This window comes from Ambystoma mexicanum, chromosome 3q (genome assembly GCF_040938575.1).
Source record: "Ambystoma mexicanum isolate Mex_15411 chromosome 3q, UKY_AmexF1_1, whole genome shotgun sequence".
NCBI classification, from domain to species: domain Eukaryota; kingdom Metazoa; phylum Chordata; class Amphibia; order Caudata; family Ambystomatidae; genus Ambystoma; species Ambystoma mexicanum.
In genome coordinates, this window is record NC_090926.1 from 253,119,934 (window position 1) to 253,136,798 (window position 16,865).

The 16,865-nt window shown below is 51.9% G+C and overlaps 1 protein-coding gene across 4 annotated transcripts in view; it reads left to right on the forward strand.

Moving 5' to 3' along the window:
* BAZ2A (bromodomain adjacent to zinc finger domain 2A) overlaps positions 1–16,865 on the forward strand; it is a 2,136,751-nt gene that overhangs the window by 994,098 nt on the left and 1,125,788 nt on the right. The gene's annotated exons all lie outside the window — the stretch shown is intronic.

Below are 16,865 nucleotides of genomic sequence, written 5' to 3' on the forward strand. Positions count from 1 at the left end.
CAAGCCTTTCACTCTGATCCAGTCATCTTCATCTCTTTCTAGGCCAAATAGTATTAGATAGGGGTCAGCGTCCCTTTGAATCCCGTCTACTTCCTTGATCCATCCCAGGACCTCGTCCCAGAACTCTTTAATGCATGGACAACCCCACCACATATGCCAATAATTTGCTATTTCGACACATTTTCTCCAACATCTCGGGCTCATTGTTTGAGACATTTTGGAGAGTCTGAGAGGATCGTATTGCCATCTGTGTAAGAGTTTAATGGTGTGGAGTTTGTATTGGCTGGATATGAAGGTTTTGGACGCAGCTCTACGCATTATTTCCCATTGGTCAGGGTGTGTCTCTTCTCCAATGTCTCTTTCCCATCTAGCTCTCAGGGGGTCCGTAGATCCCTCTCCTGCCACTATCCGCTCCTGGTACATTGCGGATATGAGGCCTTTCATTTCGGATTTAGAGACCAAGAGTTTCTCAAATGGGGTTAGGTCTCTCTTAAGTTTGTCTCTTCATTCGGGCTTTGTTAGTACACCTTTTAGTTGGATAAACTGGAATATGGATAGCGTGCCTATACCCAATGCCTCCGTCAGATCTGGCAGCGTAATGAACAAATCTTTTGTCTGTAACTGCCCCACCCTTTCTAGGCCCGCCTCATATGATTGGAAACTCTCCACATTGGGAATATGATTGTTTATGCCGGGGGACCATATGTGGCTGAGCGGGGACGGCCAGGTAGTGATTTTGTGCATTTCTTTGCCAGTTCGCCATATACTCCATATAGTGCTGAGTATGGGGTGGCCTTTGATTTTCCTTTGCACCCTTTTATGTGGGGTTCATAGCCACTCTGATACCGTAGCCGGGGACAAATAATGATTGTCCATTTGTACCAATTGGAGTTTCTTATGGTCCCTAAGGTGTGGAATTAGGACACGCAACTGGGCGGCTTTGTAGTAGGTTCTCAAATCAGGGAGCCCTACTCCTCCTTTATCTTTGTGGAGTGCTAATGTATGCTATGGAATCCTCGCCATTTTCCCCTGCCAGATGAATCGCATCATAACCTTTTTGGCTTCCATAAAGAACCCTTTCTGTATCTCAACTGGTAGCATTTGGAAGGGGTACAGGAAACTGGTGAGGAATACCATTTTGACAGCATTGATTCGCCCTAACCAGGAAATCGTGAGTTTGTTCCATTCTTTTGAGATCGGCCGCAAATCGCCGGAGAAGTGGGGGGAAGTTGGCTTCATAGAGGTCATCAAGGGTTTTAGTGATCTGTATGCCCAGGTATTGCAATGTGGTGTGTTCTAATTTGAGGCCTAGTGGGAGGAACCTAACATTGTTCTCTTCAGAAGATCCCTGGAGGGGGAACAGTATGGACTTGGACTTATTTACTTTGAACCCTGAGAATAAGGGCGTGGGGGATAGATTCTATCGGATTGGTTATGCGTAAAGTTCTACTTTATATTCCGTCGTCCCTAGTCGCATTCCCTCTGTTAGAATCGGCTCTCATCTTTTGTGCTAGGGGTTCTAAGGAAAGTGCAAATAAAATTGCGGAGAGGGGGCATCCCTGCCTGTTCCCTCGTTTCAGCTAGAACCATCTGGAGTATTCCCAGTTTTCAAATATCGACGCCTTGGGGGACGTATATATGGCTCGTATCCTGTCTCGAATTCTCGGGCCTATTCCAACTTTCTTTAGGACTGTTCCCAGGAACTCCCACTCCACCCTATCAAAGGCTTTCTCTGCGTCGATTGATAAGAGGGCAGGATCACCGGGGAGGTTGTGAGCAGCATGGATGAGATGTAGTGTTTTGCGCATTGTATCGGCTCCCTGTCTCCCGAGAATAAACCCGACTTGGTCGGGATGTATCAAGTGGGGCATCAGTGTTTCAAGTCTTGCAGCCAGTACTCTGGCATAAATTTTGGCATCAAGGTTAAGGAGGGAAATGGGGCGATACGAACCACAATGTTTTTGATCTCTTCCTTCTTTGGGGATCACAGTTATCAGCGCTCATTTGAAAGAATCTGGTTCCACCCCCGTCTCTATGATTTCATTGAATAGTTATGTTAGGAAGGGTGTTAGTTGCCTATTAAAGGTTTTGTAGAAGCCGGCGGTGAAACAGTCTTCCCCTGGGGATTTCCCCAGCGTTAGCCTTTTGATTGCCTCATGGATCTCCTGTTCGGCAATTGGGGTATCAAGGAGCTCAGCTTCTGCATGCATTATTGTAGGCATGGTGATCAAAGATAAGTAGGAGATTGTGTCTGATTGGTCAGTAGTTATTTCAGAGGTACATACGTTTTTGTAGAAGCTGGCAAAGCACTCAGGGATAGTGCGGGGGGGGGTGAGCCGCAGGGGTGGGGTTCTCGATTTCCTTCACCTTGCGTTCCGCCCTTTGCTCCCCAAGTCTGGCTGCTAATAACGCGTCGGCCTTGTCTCCCTTTTCGTAGAATTTCTGTTTGAGAAATTGCAATTTGCGTACAACTGGATCGTGTTCCAACAGCCGTAGTTCCTCCCTTTTTCATTGGGCTGCTTCTATCTTATCAGGGTCCACCTCAGAGTTTTTTCTTACCTCCCCCTTTAGCTGATGTATTTCAGCCCGCAGTCTATGTTCTATGATCATTCGCTCCCTCTTCTTAGAGGACGTATTAGAATGCCTCTCCATGTAGCCTTCCCAGCCTCCCAGATCGTTTGTTTGGAAACTTCCACATTTTTATTTGTTCTTAAGTATTCGTCAATCTCGGTCTCCATTTCGGTTTTGAATACCGCATCCTTCCAGAGAGTCTCGTTGCACCGCCAGGTCCCCCCTGTAACCGGTAAGTCTGCCCAGTTGATGTCTGCCAGTACGATATCATGGTCCAACCACGTTATCGGGATGATATCAGAATAACGTGCGGTGCCTGTGGGATCCGCCGTGAGAAATATATAGTCTATACGTGTGAATGTGTTGTGAGGGTTCGACTAGAAGGTGACATATTCCATATCTATGACAGTAATCACCACAGCTGTGCTGCTTCAGAAAATCTTCGGCTCCTGCGTCGATGACGTCGATACGCCGCCCTCGAGGACCTCCTCCGAAGGGCTGACGTCACTGGATGTTATAAGTAGGACGCCCGTAGCCTCAGTTCCGTTTTTTCCGCAAACGTGTTTGCTTCGGAGATCTCGTCGCGCCTCGACTCTTTGGAGTTCCTGTTCTTTCTCGGTTCTTTGAACCTGTTCGAATTGTGAAGTCTTTCTTCGTGAAGATGTCTACCTCGTCTTCCACACCGCGTCCGGGCTTTAAGAAGTGCGGGGACTGTGGGTCCAAGATGTCATTAACGGAATCGCACGACGCCTGCCTCTGGTGCCTCGGGGAGGCCCATGACACGGATGATTGTGTCGACTGCCAGTCGCTCACGTCCAAAGCCTTGCGAGAGAGCAAGTTATCGGTCGGTAAGGTGTCCAAGCCACGGAAGTCGAGGTCTGCGGGGCTTTCGACGGACGATTCGAGAAGCGACTCTCCGCGTCGTCGTCAGAAGTCCAGTGGGTCTCGGTCCCAGAGTCGGCCCCGCCACTCCTGATTCTCCGAGGCACTCCTGGAAGCGCTGTCATCGGTCGCTTTACCCGTCCTCATCCGTCCTCATCCGAGGACTCCACCCGTCGGCGGGTTGCTTACCCCACCAAGCATGCGACGCCGGAGGAATGGGCTTCCTTAGGGAATAAAATGTTGGTGATTTTCGAATCGCAGGGCACTGGTTCGTCCGCGCCTTCGAGTGGGGTCGGTCGTGATCGGTCGAGAGACATTGCCCGCACCCCTTTGTGCTCGGGTGGTCAGCACGATTCGTGGGAGAGGTCCCGCTCGGACAAGGGGAATCATTCTCGTCATGCCCGTTCCAGGACTCGGCGCTCGAGACTGTGTGCACCTGTGGTGTCTTCGAGGAAGACGTCGATGCCGGTGGCGCCGAGGTCGTCGCCGGACTCTTTCGAGGCCCCGCCTCCGAAGCAGTCGTCGACGCCATCGGCGCCCAGGCTGTCTAGGGACACGCTCGGGGCTCCGGCCTTGAGGACTGTGTCGATGCCATTGATGCTGTCGGCGCCGTGTTCGGCATCAACGCTGATTCACTCGACTCCTTTCGAGGCTGTTTCGACGGGGGTTCCCCGGGGCTCGGTGTAACCACCTAGAAAGGCTCTGGCAAAGGTCAAGCATGGCTTTTTTCCACATTCTGTGCCTTCTTACCGCCAGCTGGAGTTTATTTCAGAGGTGGATGAGGGCTCTGATGATGGCATGGTTCCGGATACGGTGCCGGATGAGATTCTCTCAGGCCATAGCCAAAATGAGGACATGCGGCAGTCCCTGCACGATGCCAGTGGACTGGACACCTCTCTGGAGGTGGAGTTTTGTAGGCTTGAGCCTGGCACTCATGCCGACTCCTCGTACCGGCGCCTTATGTCCAGGGTCACCGAGTACTTGGGATGGTCTGCTCCCCCAGAGGATTTTCTTCAGGATGACCTTACGGATATCCTTGACCATGTTCCACCAACTGACCCGGTACTGCCGTTCCATATGGCTCTACAGAGGTGGGTGGCAGCAGCTTGGACTGCTCCGGAGAGACTACCGGCAGTGGGCAAGTCTTTGCCGTGAAAATACCACCCAGCCAGTAGCGACCCCTGCTACTTGACCAAACACCCCTCTCCGGAGAGTTTGGTGGTGTTGGCGACTACGGCCCCGGCAAAGCAGGCGTTGTATCCTACCTTCCCTCCTGATGGGGACAACAAGCGTTTTGACGGCTGGGCGAAGAAAGTGTTTTCTTCAGGGGGTATGGCGCTTCAGGCGGCCAACTCCGTATGTGCCTTGTCACGTTTCACGCACACTCTGTGGAATTGTTTCCTTAGCGGTTGAACATATTCCCGAAGGGGACGAACGGGATGGTTTCCTTGCCATGGTTCAGGATGGCAAGGATGTCATGTGTGAGGCCGTTCAATCGGCTTTGGACATGGCAGATTGTGTCAGCTTGTCCATGGCGGCGAGCACCGTGATATGCAGGTTTGCGTGGTTGCGGAAGTCGGGGTTTGCTCCTGATGTGCAGGCCCGGCTCCTCAACATGCCCTTTGACGGGGGAACATCTTTTTGGCAGCAAGGCTGACGAGAGCCTTGAGAGGTTGCAGACATCCAAAGCTGCAGCAAAGTCGTTGGGCGCTGAAGTTCGCCAACCTCCGCCTTTTCGTCCTAGGGGACAGCAATGGAGGGGAGGTTCCTTTCGTTATTACTCATCCTTTGGTAAAGCGAGAGGAGCTGCCAGTCAAAGGGGCCACCGTAGGAGTGCCAGAGGTGGAAAACAAGGTACTCGAGTTGCCAAGGCTGCTCGGGCTGTTGCCTCTTTGCCCTCAGGCAACGCCGCAGCCGCTTCAGCTCAGTCATGAGGCCATGTCCCATGGTTCGCCGGTTGGGGGAAGGCTGGCGCAGCATCTTGCAGAGTGGCGCGCCATTACTTCGGATGTGTGGGTTCTGGAGATCATAACCCACGGCTACTGTCTTCCTTTCCGGCAGAGGCCTCAAGACAATCCACCGGGGAATCTCTCATTGAAGAGTCCGGATCCGCTCCTTGCGCAGGAAATTCAATCCCTGCTGGAGAAAGGCGCCATAGGACTGGTGCCTGTAGCGAAGAGGAACAAGGGATGGTATTCCCCTTATTTTTTGATTTCCAAGAAAGTCGGGGGGATTGAGACCCATCATGGACTTGCGCGGTTTGAACAAACTCCTCAGGAAGGACAAGTTCAAGATGGTCACTCTCTCTCAAGTCCTCCAGGCCCTTCAACTTCAGGACTGGTTGGTGTCTCTCAACCTCAAAGACCCTTATTTTCATGTGCCGATACATCCAAAGCACAAGAATACCTGAGGTTCGCGGTTGGCGACTCGCACTTTCAGTTTCGGGTCCTGCCATTCGGATTGACTCCGCCCCGAGGGTCTTCACCAAGCTCATGGTAGTGGTGGCAGCGCACCTCAGGAAAGGGGGGATTCACGTCTACCCCTACCTGGACGATTGATTGATCAGGGCACGCTCTCCTGAGCAAGTCCTGGATCATCTGTCAGTCACCTGTCACTCCCTCCACAAGCTGGGCTTCTCCCTCAACTTAAAGAAGTCCCATTTGACACCAACTCGGAGGCTCCAGTACATCAGAGCGGTGCTCGACCCGTCCCTGGGGCAGTGTTTTCCTCCCCAGGTGAGGGATCATCACATTCAGCAGATGTTGCACAAGTTACAGCTTGCCCAGAGTCTCCGAGCGTTCGAGTTCTTGAAATTGCTCGCCCTCATGGCATCCTGGCTGCTTCTGGTGCCAGAGGCCAGGTTGTGGATGAGATCTTTGCAATGGGCACTCAAGCTCCAGTGGTCTCAGTCCTCCAGCAGGATGTCGGACCCTGTTCAGGTGCCGTCCTCGGTCGTCCAGGACCTTCTGTGGTGGGCCGTCGAAGACAATCTGATGAAGGGGGCACCATTTTGGCTACCCTGGCCGGAGGTGACTCTTGTGATGGACGCATCCCTCACGGGATGGGGAGCTCATGCCAACGAGTTGACAGTCAGCGGTCGTTGGTCTCCGTCGGAGTCCAGACTCCATATCAATCTGTTGGAGCCGAGGGCCGTCAGGCTAGCCCTGAAGGATTTTCTGCCGAATGTGTGAGTGAAGAATGTCCTGATCCTGACAGACAACACGGTGGCCATGCACTACCTCAACAAAAAGGGGCGGGGGGCCAGGGTCACTTCCTCTGTGCAGGGAGGCGATGCAGCTCTGGTTCTGGGCAATCCAGCAGGAAGTTTCGATCTCGGCAGTTCATCTGGCCGGAGACGAAAACGAGACGGCGGACGCTCTGAGCAGGCAGAGCGCGATCTCTCACGAGTGGGAGTTGGCTCAGGAGATTCTCCTGTAGATCGTCGCCATTTGGAGGACCCCTCAAGTGGATCTCTTTGTCTCCAGTGTCAACACGGAAGTGCAAGAGGTTCTGCTTGCAGGAATTTCCTCCAAAAGGAGCCTTAGGAGACGCGTTCGTGGTGGAGTGGTCATTCCCACTGCTGTACGTGTTTCCTCCAGTCCCCGTCATCCCGCAAGTACTGCGGAAGTTACGGAGGTTTGGTTCCTGGATGATCCTCATTGCTCCAGCGTGGGCCCGGAGGACGTGGTACCCGGACCTTCTCGACTTGTCCATCTGCCCTCCAAGTCGTCTTCCCTACAAAGACGATCTGCTCTCACGGGAGGGGGGGGTCAGGTTCTCCATTCAGAGGTCAGATCCCTCAACCTTCATGCTTGATTTCTGAAAGGTTGAGGTATATGGATTGGGACCTCCCTGAAGACGTGATGGAGGTGTTGCTCTCGGCCAAATGGCCAGCAACAAAGTCTCTGTACCGTTGACGTAAGTTCTGCGACTGGTGCAGGGTTAAGAATGTGGATCCTTTTGCATGTGACATTCCCATGGTTCTTGCTTTCTTTGGCCCACAGGGGCCTGCAAGTGGGTACCGTTAAAGGTTACCTTGTGACAATGCCATATTTAAGCTCTCGTCTGAAGTGTTCCTATTTTAAAATTCCTTTAATTTCTCAGTTTCTGAAAGGGCTCACTAATCTGTTCCCTTCGTCACCTTTCCTGGTGCCCGTTTGGGATTTGAACCTTGTTCTCAAGTTTCTGATGGGTGCTCCGTTTGAGCCTTTGCATTCATGCCCTTTGAGACTGTTAACTCTTAAAACTGTATTTTTGGTTGCAGTCACTTCCGCTCGCAGAGTGAGTGAGTTGCAGGCACTTTCAGTTAAGCCACCCTTCACTGTGTTTCATAAGGACAGGGTTGTCCTTAGAGTTCGTCCTTCCTTTCTTCCGAAGGTGGTGTCGGAATTTCATTTAAGCCAGAAGGTGGTTGTTCCGGCATTTTATCCTCCTCCACATCCTGGTGAGCAAGAGGAGAGGGTCCATAGGCTTGATCCTAGAAGAGCGTTAAGCTTTTATATTTCACGCATGTCCCGGGTCAGAGTGGACGATCAACTCTTCATTGGTTATGCTGGAAAGCATTTGGGACAAGCTGTGACGAAACCGACTTTGTCTCGCTGGATTATTTTGGCTATTTCTGAGTGTTACTGCTTGGCGGGTAAGGACCCACCGGTCGGCTTAAGGGCCCATTCTACCAGGGGTATGGCTGCTTCTACTGCCCTACATAGGGGTGTTCGTATTCGTAACATCTGTGATGCAGCCACCTGGGCTTGGGTACATACTTTTGTACTTCACTACTCCCTCGATTCCATCCGTGGGCAGGATCTGGCCTTTGGCAAGGCGGTCCTTTACTCTGCAATTTGTTTTGGGCAGTCTAAATTTCTGTTTTCTAAATTATTTTCCCACCTCCTTGCATTGGTACTGCTTTCTGAGTCTGTCATAGATATGGAATATGTCGGAGGACCCAATCCCCTCGAAGTACAAGTTACTCTCTTACCTGGTAACGTTCTTTTGATGGGATGGTCCGACGACTTATTCCATATCGCTCCCTCCCTGCCTTACCCGCTACAGAATTTCCTATGCGATTGCAGCTTACGTTTCCACAAGGCTTTGTGTGTCAGACTGACAGAAGACTGGTGCCACACGTTCTGTGGGAAAAAACTACAACTGAGGCTACGGGCATCGTGCGTCCTACTTTTAACATCAAGTGACGTCGGCCGTCAGAGGAGGTCCTCCAGGGCGGCTCATATACGCAGGACGCAGACGCCAAAGATTTTCCAAAGTAGCACAGCTGTGGTGATGGAATACGTCGTCGGACCATCCCATCGAAAGAACGTTACCAGGTAAGAGTAACTTGTTCTTCGGACAGGTCGGTACGATCTCCTCTATATTGGTTCCTCGTTTCAGGTTTACCTGGTTTCCAGTCTTTGGACGGGTCTGCCCATTGATTGAAGTCACCTCCCAGGATGATATGTCCTGTGGCTTCTAACATTATTTTGGAGATCGTTTTCTCAAGGAATGCGGCCTGACCGATGTTGGGTGAGTATACAGTGGCGATTGTCACCTGGACTTTCGCAATTTTCCCCTTTATCAGGAGGGCACGACCACTCACATCAGACCATGTTTTTTCCACTTCGAATTTAATTCCCTTCTTGAGTAGGATTCAGACACCCCCTTTCCTGAGTGGACCAGAGCCCCAAAACTCCAGGCCTCCCCAGGATGCTCCGCTCCTCTCCCTTTGCAAACATAGTCTCCTGCAGGAGGAGGATGTCAATATTGGATCTGCGAAATTCCTTAAGCACCAGTGACCTCTTAGTTGGAGAGTTCAAGCCCTTCACATTGATGGTCCCAACTCTAAGGGAGTCCCCGCCTTTAGGCTTGTCAGATGATGCCATCGTTGGTTATTTTTGGGAAGTTTCTCATTCTCAACGGCCAGACAATTATTCGGTCTCCCACAGACCCAAGTTATCTTTGTTTTTTCGAAGTAGTTCAGATGATGCTAGTACCTTCAAGCTTCTATTCCTCTTTCCGTCCCCCTCCTCAGTTGATTGTGTTCGAGTGATCCCAGCAACTGAGGATGCTGCTTTTGCAGCCATTGACGGTGTCCGTCTCGGACTTGATGTAAGTGTTCAGTCTCATGTCGGACCATCAGTGGGGACCGTTGCCTCACGTTCCCAATCGAGTAAACCATCTTAACATTAGGTTGAGCCCCCATCCCGTTCCCCCCTCCCCCCAACATCGTATATTGCAATAGTAACGATAATAAACATACAAAGTTGTAACATTACGTGCATTCTCCGGCCCCTTCTGCGGAAGTTCGTGTCCCCCTTTCCTTCAGGAGGGCGCTCTGCGACCGGCAACTCCCATGTCGATTGTGTTCCTGGATCTCAGTCCCTATGGGGGTCTGTTTCCAGTAATTCAGCCGTGGGGTTCAATGCGTTGGTTCGCAATAATCGTGAGACTAGTCTTCATTTTCCACTTTCAGGTGTATTATTAGGGCGCCTGTATTTTCTTGATCTTTTCACTTTTTCTCCCAGGGCCCTGGAGCTTCCATTGTATTCCAGTCCGCTAATTTTCACCCCCTTCGCCGGCGCCAGGGCTTGTTCCCAGGATGTCCGCAATGCATTCCTTGATCTCCCCCTCCGTTCAAAGTGTCATTTTCCTGCTGCCGTGCTGAAAGGTGAGTGCGAAGGGGTATCCCTATCTATATTGTGTGCCCTGTTCCTTGAGCCATTTCGTCAGAGGGCTGCAGAGGCGTCTTAGCGCCAGTGTGAGTGAGGATAAGTCCTGAAATATCTTGATTTGGGCACCTCCCATTGTGAGTGGGCCTCCAGATCTGGCCTTTTCAAGGATTCTGGTTCTGTCTTGGTATCGGTGGAATTTGGCCCGGATCGTACGCGGGCTGCCTGGTGGTCCGCCTGCTCTGTGTATTCGTCCAGTTTTGGGTTCGTCAATGTCTTCATCTGCCGTTAAAATTTTGATGACATCGTGGATCATGCTTTTGAGGTCGTCTTCAGTTTCACCCTCGCGTTCTGGAATTCCAAATAAGCGTAGGTTATTCCTTCTTTCTCTGTTTTCTAAGTCGTCCATTTTGAGGCGTATCTCCTCCTATCTTTTTTTGATGTTTCGTATCTTCATATCCATTTGGGTCTCGAGGGTATCAATCGAGGCCTGATTGTTTTCGACACCCTCTAGCCTCTCATCAAAGGTGTCCATTCTCTAGTTGATCTTGTCAATTTTATCACCAAGGTTGCCCCCATGTTTTTTATCTCGCTTAACAATGCGGCGATGTCCCCTTTGGCATCAGCCGCTCCCACGGTTTCTCTTGACATGGTGGCTGTGCTTTTGAGGGACGGGGAGGATGGGGCGTAGGCGTATCTAGCCAGCCTATGTTTTGTGTTCATAGAGTGAGTCCAGGGTCATAGGGGGCACACGCCCCTGGATCGGGGGCCTTTCCCTCAGTGGAGCTGCGTGGGTAGATAGGAACAGGGTAGACCCAGATATTCAGTTCAGTAGACAGTCTGCGGTGCCCGAGGGCCTGTCCTCTGGGGAGTTCACTTGAAGATGCCGCCTGTGGGGGACGGGGGCCCATGGGGTCGGAGTCCAGTTCAGTTTATTGATGAATCGCCGTTTTGCGGTTTGTGGCACTAGTGGGTCGGCGTTAGTGATTGTAGGCCTCAGTCACCTCAGGGAATTGTGGTCATGTGACTGCAGGGCTGGGGTGGGGTGCTTAGCTCAGGGGTGTCCGAGGGAGGCCCAGGACGGCCTTGCGCCGTGCTGATGTGTAGCCTTCTGAAGTGCACCTCTTTCCGCGTTCGTTACGGGGCAATATTCACTTGGTTCCCCTTGGTAGAGGGGTTATTGCAATCCCCAAACTGGGATCCCACTCTCCCCCCTAGAGCAACAGGCCTAAGGCGTCAGGCGCAGAGCCACTGTGGCGAGCCGCGTTTTTTCAATTCCGAGTCAATGCGGTTGGTTAGGGCGTCAGCAGCCGTCCCAATTCCGTTGTGGTACGGCCCGTGCTCTAATGTAATGTTGCGGTCAGTCCTTTTCGGAGGAGGGCGCCGGTCTCATTTATGGGGTGCTCGGGGCGCACCTCTGATGGCAGCCCTAGCGGGCTTATGGCTCTGGGGGCCTAGTGGTTGGTGGGCACCCCTGGTACCCCTCGCCGTATCGAGACTACAGCAACTCGCGGCCTCCTGGGAGCTGCGGACCCTCCGTGGGGAGGGCCGCAAGCAGCAGGATTGGAGGGGCCTGCCTGTCGGGTGCTGTGAGTGCAGGGAGCACGTGGAGGGCGCTGCTTCGCAGAGTTCACTGCTCCGTGGGGGCCGAAGGAGGCTCCTCACCTTCGTTCACTCGCGGGCCTTTCTGGATCCTCGATGAGACGCAGGTCGGGGTGACCTGCCTGGAGCTCCTTCCGCGTTCCCCTCTTCTCCCACTCACACACGGCGCTGCCTCCCCAGACGGCTGGAGCGAAGGGGGAGGAAGGAGAGGTCGGGGGGCACTTCCAGGGCCGCTTGTCCAGGCCTTTGCCGTCTCGTGAGATCCACAGCTGGGCAGCCACGTTGCTGAGACAGGGTTTCGCTTTCACTTCAGGCACGCCGTGGAGCATGTATATTCGGAGGGCGATTTCTTCTGCTTCCCCTAGCCGATTTTGCCCACGTTTTCTCCTGGATATGGGGGGGGGATCTTCATACAACTGCTCCTCACTTCATTTTCCGGGGGGTCATGAGACGGGGGCTCATATCGTCTCAAGGACCTACGGCATCGGAGCTCACACAGAGTCAGAGCTCATCTGTGCGCCTCCTGGTGGCCAGTCCCTCCCGCTTCTTGACCCAGGAAGCCAACAGTGGTCGCTCCAAGTCCTTCGGGAGCGGACGTCATTGTCCGGGACCGCAGAGCGACCCGTCTACCTCCAGACAGGATTGACCTGACCAGAATGTTCGGCCCCACCTGTGCAACTCGGTGTGAGACCGGCTGGTGAACTTCGTTGGTGTGTGTGAGACAATCTCCACCAACAGATGTGTGCTGGACGCTCTCGCCCACGGACACACCTTACAGTTCCAACGAAAGTGTCCGTGGATACCACCAGTTGCCGGCAGGAAAACCACATCCCTCAGCTGCTGCTGGATGTGCAGGGCATGTTACAGAGGGGGTGATGGAGCTGGCTCCGCAACGACTCCTGGGCTCCGGAGTATACTCCAGGTACTTCCTTGTATGAAAGAAGACTGGGCTGGAGGCCCATTCTCGACCTACGACGGCTTAACAAATACATCAAGTACCAGAAGTTCCGGATAGTCACGCTGCAGCACGTGCTCCACCAGCTGGAGGTGGGGACCTTTCTGTCATCGTTGGATCTGGAGGAAGCGTACTTCCACATCCCTGTACACAAAGGACATGGCAAGTCTCTGCACTTCGTCGTTCAGGGGAAGCATTATCAGTTCATGGCCCTTCCATTCGGACTGAAGTCTGCACCCAGAGTCTTCACCAAGTGCTTGCCGCCGGTGGCGGCCCATCTGCGACTGCATGGGATCCACGTTCACCCCTACCTGGACGACTGGCTCATCAGGGACAAGTCAAAGGACACCACCGTCGAACACACGGGGCGGATCATCCGTCTTCTGACGGATCTGGGGTTCTCAGTGAACTATGCAAAGTCCTGCTTAACTCCATCGGATGACGCTCTGTTCATGGGATCCAAGCTCAACACGGTGTCGTGCCTGGCATCACAGTCGGAGGAAAGGATATCAGCCAACTTGGGCAAGGTACAACGACTGTTGGCACCGAAGGTCGCCACGGTGAGAGAACCATCAAGTCGCTGCTCGGCATGATGTATTCACGCATTTACCTGATTCGGCTCTGCAGGCTAAGGATGCGGCCTCTACAGGAGGTCAACGCCCGCTGGGTTCAGGTGTCCAAAGCTTCCAGGTCAAGATCGAGCTACACGAGGAGTTCTTACAGGCTATCAGATGGTGGGGCGTGTGTTCCAATTCAGCCATAGGCACGGATTTCCAAACCCCCCGCCCATAGCAGGAGACGGTCACGACGGATGCATCTCTGGAAGGATGTGGAGCCCACACCGGACGTCTTAACACCAGAGGCTGCTGGAAGAGAAGACTCTGCACATACACGTACTGGAACCACGGGCAGTGTTTTGGGCCCTCAGGTCGTTTCTACTGTCCCTCAAGGGCAAAGTCGTGAGGGTCTTCACGGACAATACCACCACAATGTTTTACATCCGGAAGCAGGGGGACACCAGATCCCCTGGCGCTCTCCAGGGAGGTGCAGAACTTGTGGCACTGGACAGTTGCCATGGGGATGTTCCTCATTCCATTCCACCTGGCAGGAGTAAAGAACACTGTCGCAGACTCCCTCAGCAGGGAGCTACGCTCTTGCCACAAGTCGGAGCTTCGGCAGGACCAAGTGGACAACATGTTTGACAAATGGGGTAATCCCCAGATCGATCTGTTTGCGATGGCGACGAACACCACGTGCTGGAGTTTCGCCAGCAGGTTTCCCCAGCCGGGGAGCATGGTGGGCGCATTCTCATTCCACTGGGATGGCCTGTTTCTGTATGCATTCTCTCCGTTGTCGTTGCGAGTCATCAATCAACTCAGTCGGTATCTATGCAGGATGATTCTCGTTGCACCAGCTTGGCCGAGGCAGGTCTGGTACCAGGACCTTCTCAGCATATCGGCGTCCCCTCCAGTCAATCTGCCACTGGTCGTGGAACTTCTTGCCAAGGAGGGAGGTGCAATTCTGCACCATGACCCAGGATTGCTGAACCTGAAGGCCTGGCTCCTGCAGCATTGGAAGTCGGGGGTTACGATCTTCTGGCGGACTGCAAGGAGGTACTCGCCAAGGCCAGAGCGTCATCTACTTTGAAATGCCACAGACTCAAATGGAAGAGATTCGCTATTTGGTGCCATTCACAGAAGATCGAACCGCTGAAGGTCACGGCTCCTCAGGTACTTCCATATTTGCTGTTGGCTAAGTCGCTCGGCTCACGCCTCCATCAAGGTTCATCTGGCGGCTGTTTACCACGACACAAGATCCCCAGGACGACCCTTCTTGTGGTTGCACTGGTAAATTGAGGAATTTGTCAAGGGACTATTCCGCTCGTTCCCTCCGTTGCATTCAAGGCTCAGGCCCCAGCGTGGGAGCTCAATGTGGTACTTACTAGGCTCACGGGAGCCCCATTCGAGCCTATGCATTCTGTTCCTCTCAAGCTTCTGTCATGGAAGACAGGTTTTCTCGTGGCCATCACCTCTGCACGACGAGTGGGTGAGATGCAGGCTATATCCTGTAAATCACCTTACTTGACTTTCCACTAGACGAGGGTGGTGCTGCATACGCACCCCTCCTTAATGCTCAAGGTGCTGTCGGACTTTCATCTAAACGAGCCGGTGGTGTTACCTGTGTTTTTTGCGACACCTTTGTTGCTAGCTGAAAGGGCTTTGCACTCACTGGATGTGGCTAGAGCGCTGATGTGTTATGTGGCCCGCACAAAGAGTTTCCGAAAAACTTCTCAGCTGTTTGTGAACTTTGCTCCTGTGAACCATGGGAAGGTCCTGTCCAAAGCTTCCATTTCCAGGTGGCTCTCCGGCTGTATCACTCACTGTCACTGGTTGGCACAGCGACCGTTGCCTAGCCGTCCGAGAGCCCATTCTACCAGAGCAATTGCTGCTACTACGGCGTTCCTGTCTGGTGTGCCCCTGCTGGACATCTGCAGGGCTGCTACATGGAGGTCTACGCACACCTTCACGAGATTCTTCTGCGTCGACAGGGATTCCAGGGAGGAGCCAGAGTCGGCCAGGCAGTGCTGTGCAACCTGTATGCTTGAAGGTGACCCTAGTGAAGAGGTAAGAGATTGCTTCTGTTGAGCCTTGCCACCTCCCATGGTTGTGCATGTATGTACTGCTATGTATTCTTTATTCATGAGCATGTGAATCCATGCCAGACCCATGCTTGAGAAGGAATAAGTTACCTACTTGTACCTGTTGTTTTCCAGCATGGGTCTGGCATGGATTCACATGCAAACCCTCCTGCCTTCCCCTCTGCGGCTCTTCTCTTGGTCCTACTGCCACTTAACTACTTTACTGCTACCAAATCTGAAGGTGGCTGCCAGAGAAGGGGCTTAGGTAGAGGGCAGTCATTGGCTGGGGGCAGTATGACCCAGAGCTCAGTGATTGGTTAGTGGGAGAAAGACAGTTTGGAAACGAAAATAAAACTGTTTTTTCTATTACTGAGGATTCCTAGCCTGACGGGGAATATTCATGAGCATGTGAATCCATGCCAGACCCCATGCTGGAGAACAACAGTTACAGGTAAATAACGTGTTCCTTTGGTGAGGAATGTTGTTGTAGCTGGACACTTTTGAAATGCAGACATGTAAATGTGTGTGGGGAAAGCCCAAACTACTTGCCTGATTGGCCGCCTTCCTCCGATTGCTTATGAACCTGATGCCTTGAGTTTTCTTTGGTGAGAAACAGAAGTATGAGTTGTAAGGGATCAAGAGTAAGATTCGGACACAGTGGCATGTTTAGTGTTGGTTGTAAAGTTTTATTTGCACAATAATAAGCAGGTTGGGGGGAGGGGAATCCTTTCTATCCCTAACATTACGAGGGGGTTTCCCTGCCTCAACAAAACTAAGGAACGTCTGTGTCAGGATGTTAGCAAAAAGATTGTATTCCACCCTGTGTCCAAACCCTAAAATAAACTTACACTCTAAACTCAATTTAATGTGCACAAGGGGATTTCTGTAAACTATAATTTGTAGCTTTCCTTCAAAGCTCCAAAACATAAAGGTCTAAAGTGTAGAAAAGAAAGTAAGTTCCACCAGGAAAAGGGGTTCCCCTAGATTTCTTCTGGCAATCCAAAAGTTACTTGGTCACAGTAGTTCACATTTGTTCAAGAGGGAGAACTCTTCCTTTCACTATCCTTCAAACTTTACAATGCTTTTAAATGGTCAGTTTCACACGTTCATTTTTTCCATCAATTTAAAAGGGGCACCATTCTTCCCTTTTCCATTGGGTGCTCTATTTTTGTATATCCCTGTTGTACTTTTGTGCCAGGGTATTTGCAACTTTCTCATCAGTACTCCAATAAGGGGTATGATTCCTCCCTTGTATACCTGTTTTTCTGTTTCAAAATTCCACATTCACTTTGCTTCTTACTCCTGGTTTACTCTCCTGCCAGGTTGTCAAATTACACTTTCATATCTTTCAAGTTTACTTCTCTTCTTACTCCTGGTTTACACTCATGCATGAATGTTAAATTAGTGCTCACGGTGCACCTGGTTCACTAACCTGCCAGGGCTTCTCCCTTCTCCATTCACTTTCTTCTATCCACAATATTGTATTTAACCAAATGTGGGTGACTGACCCTTGTTTAGCAAAGATTGTCTGTTTCCACTCTTCCTTTCAAACATT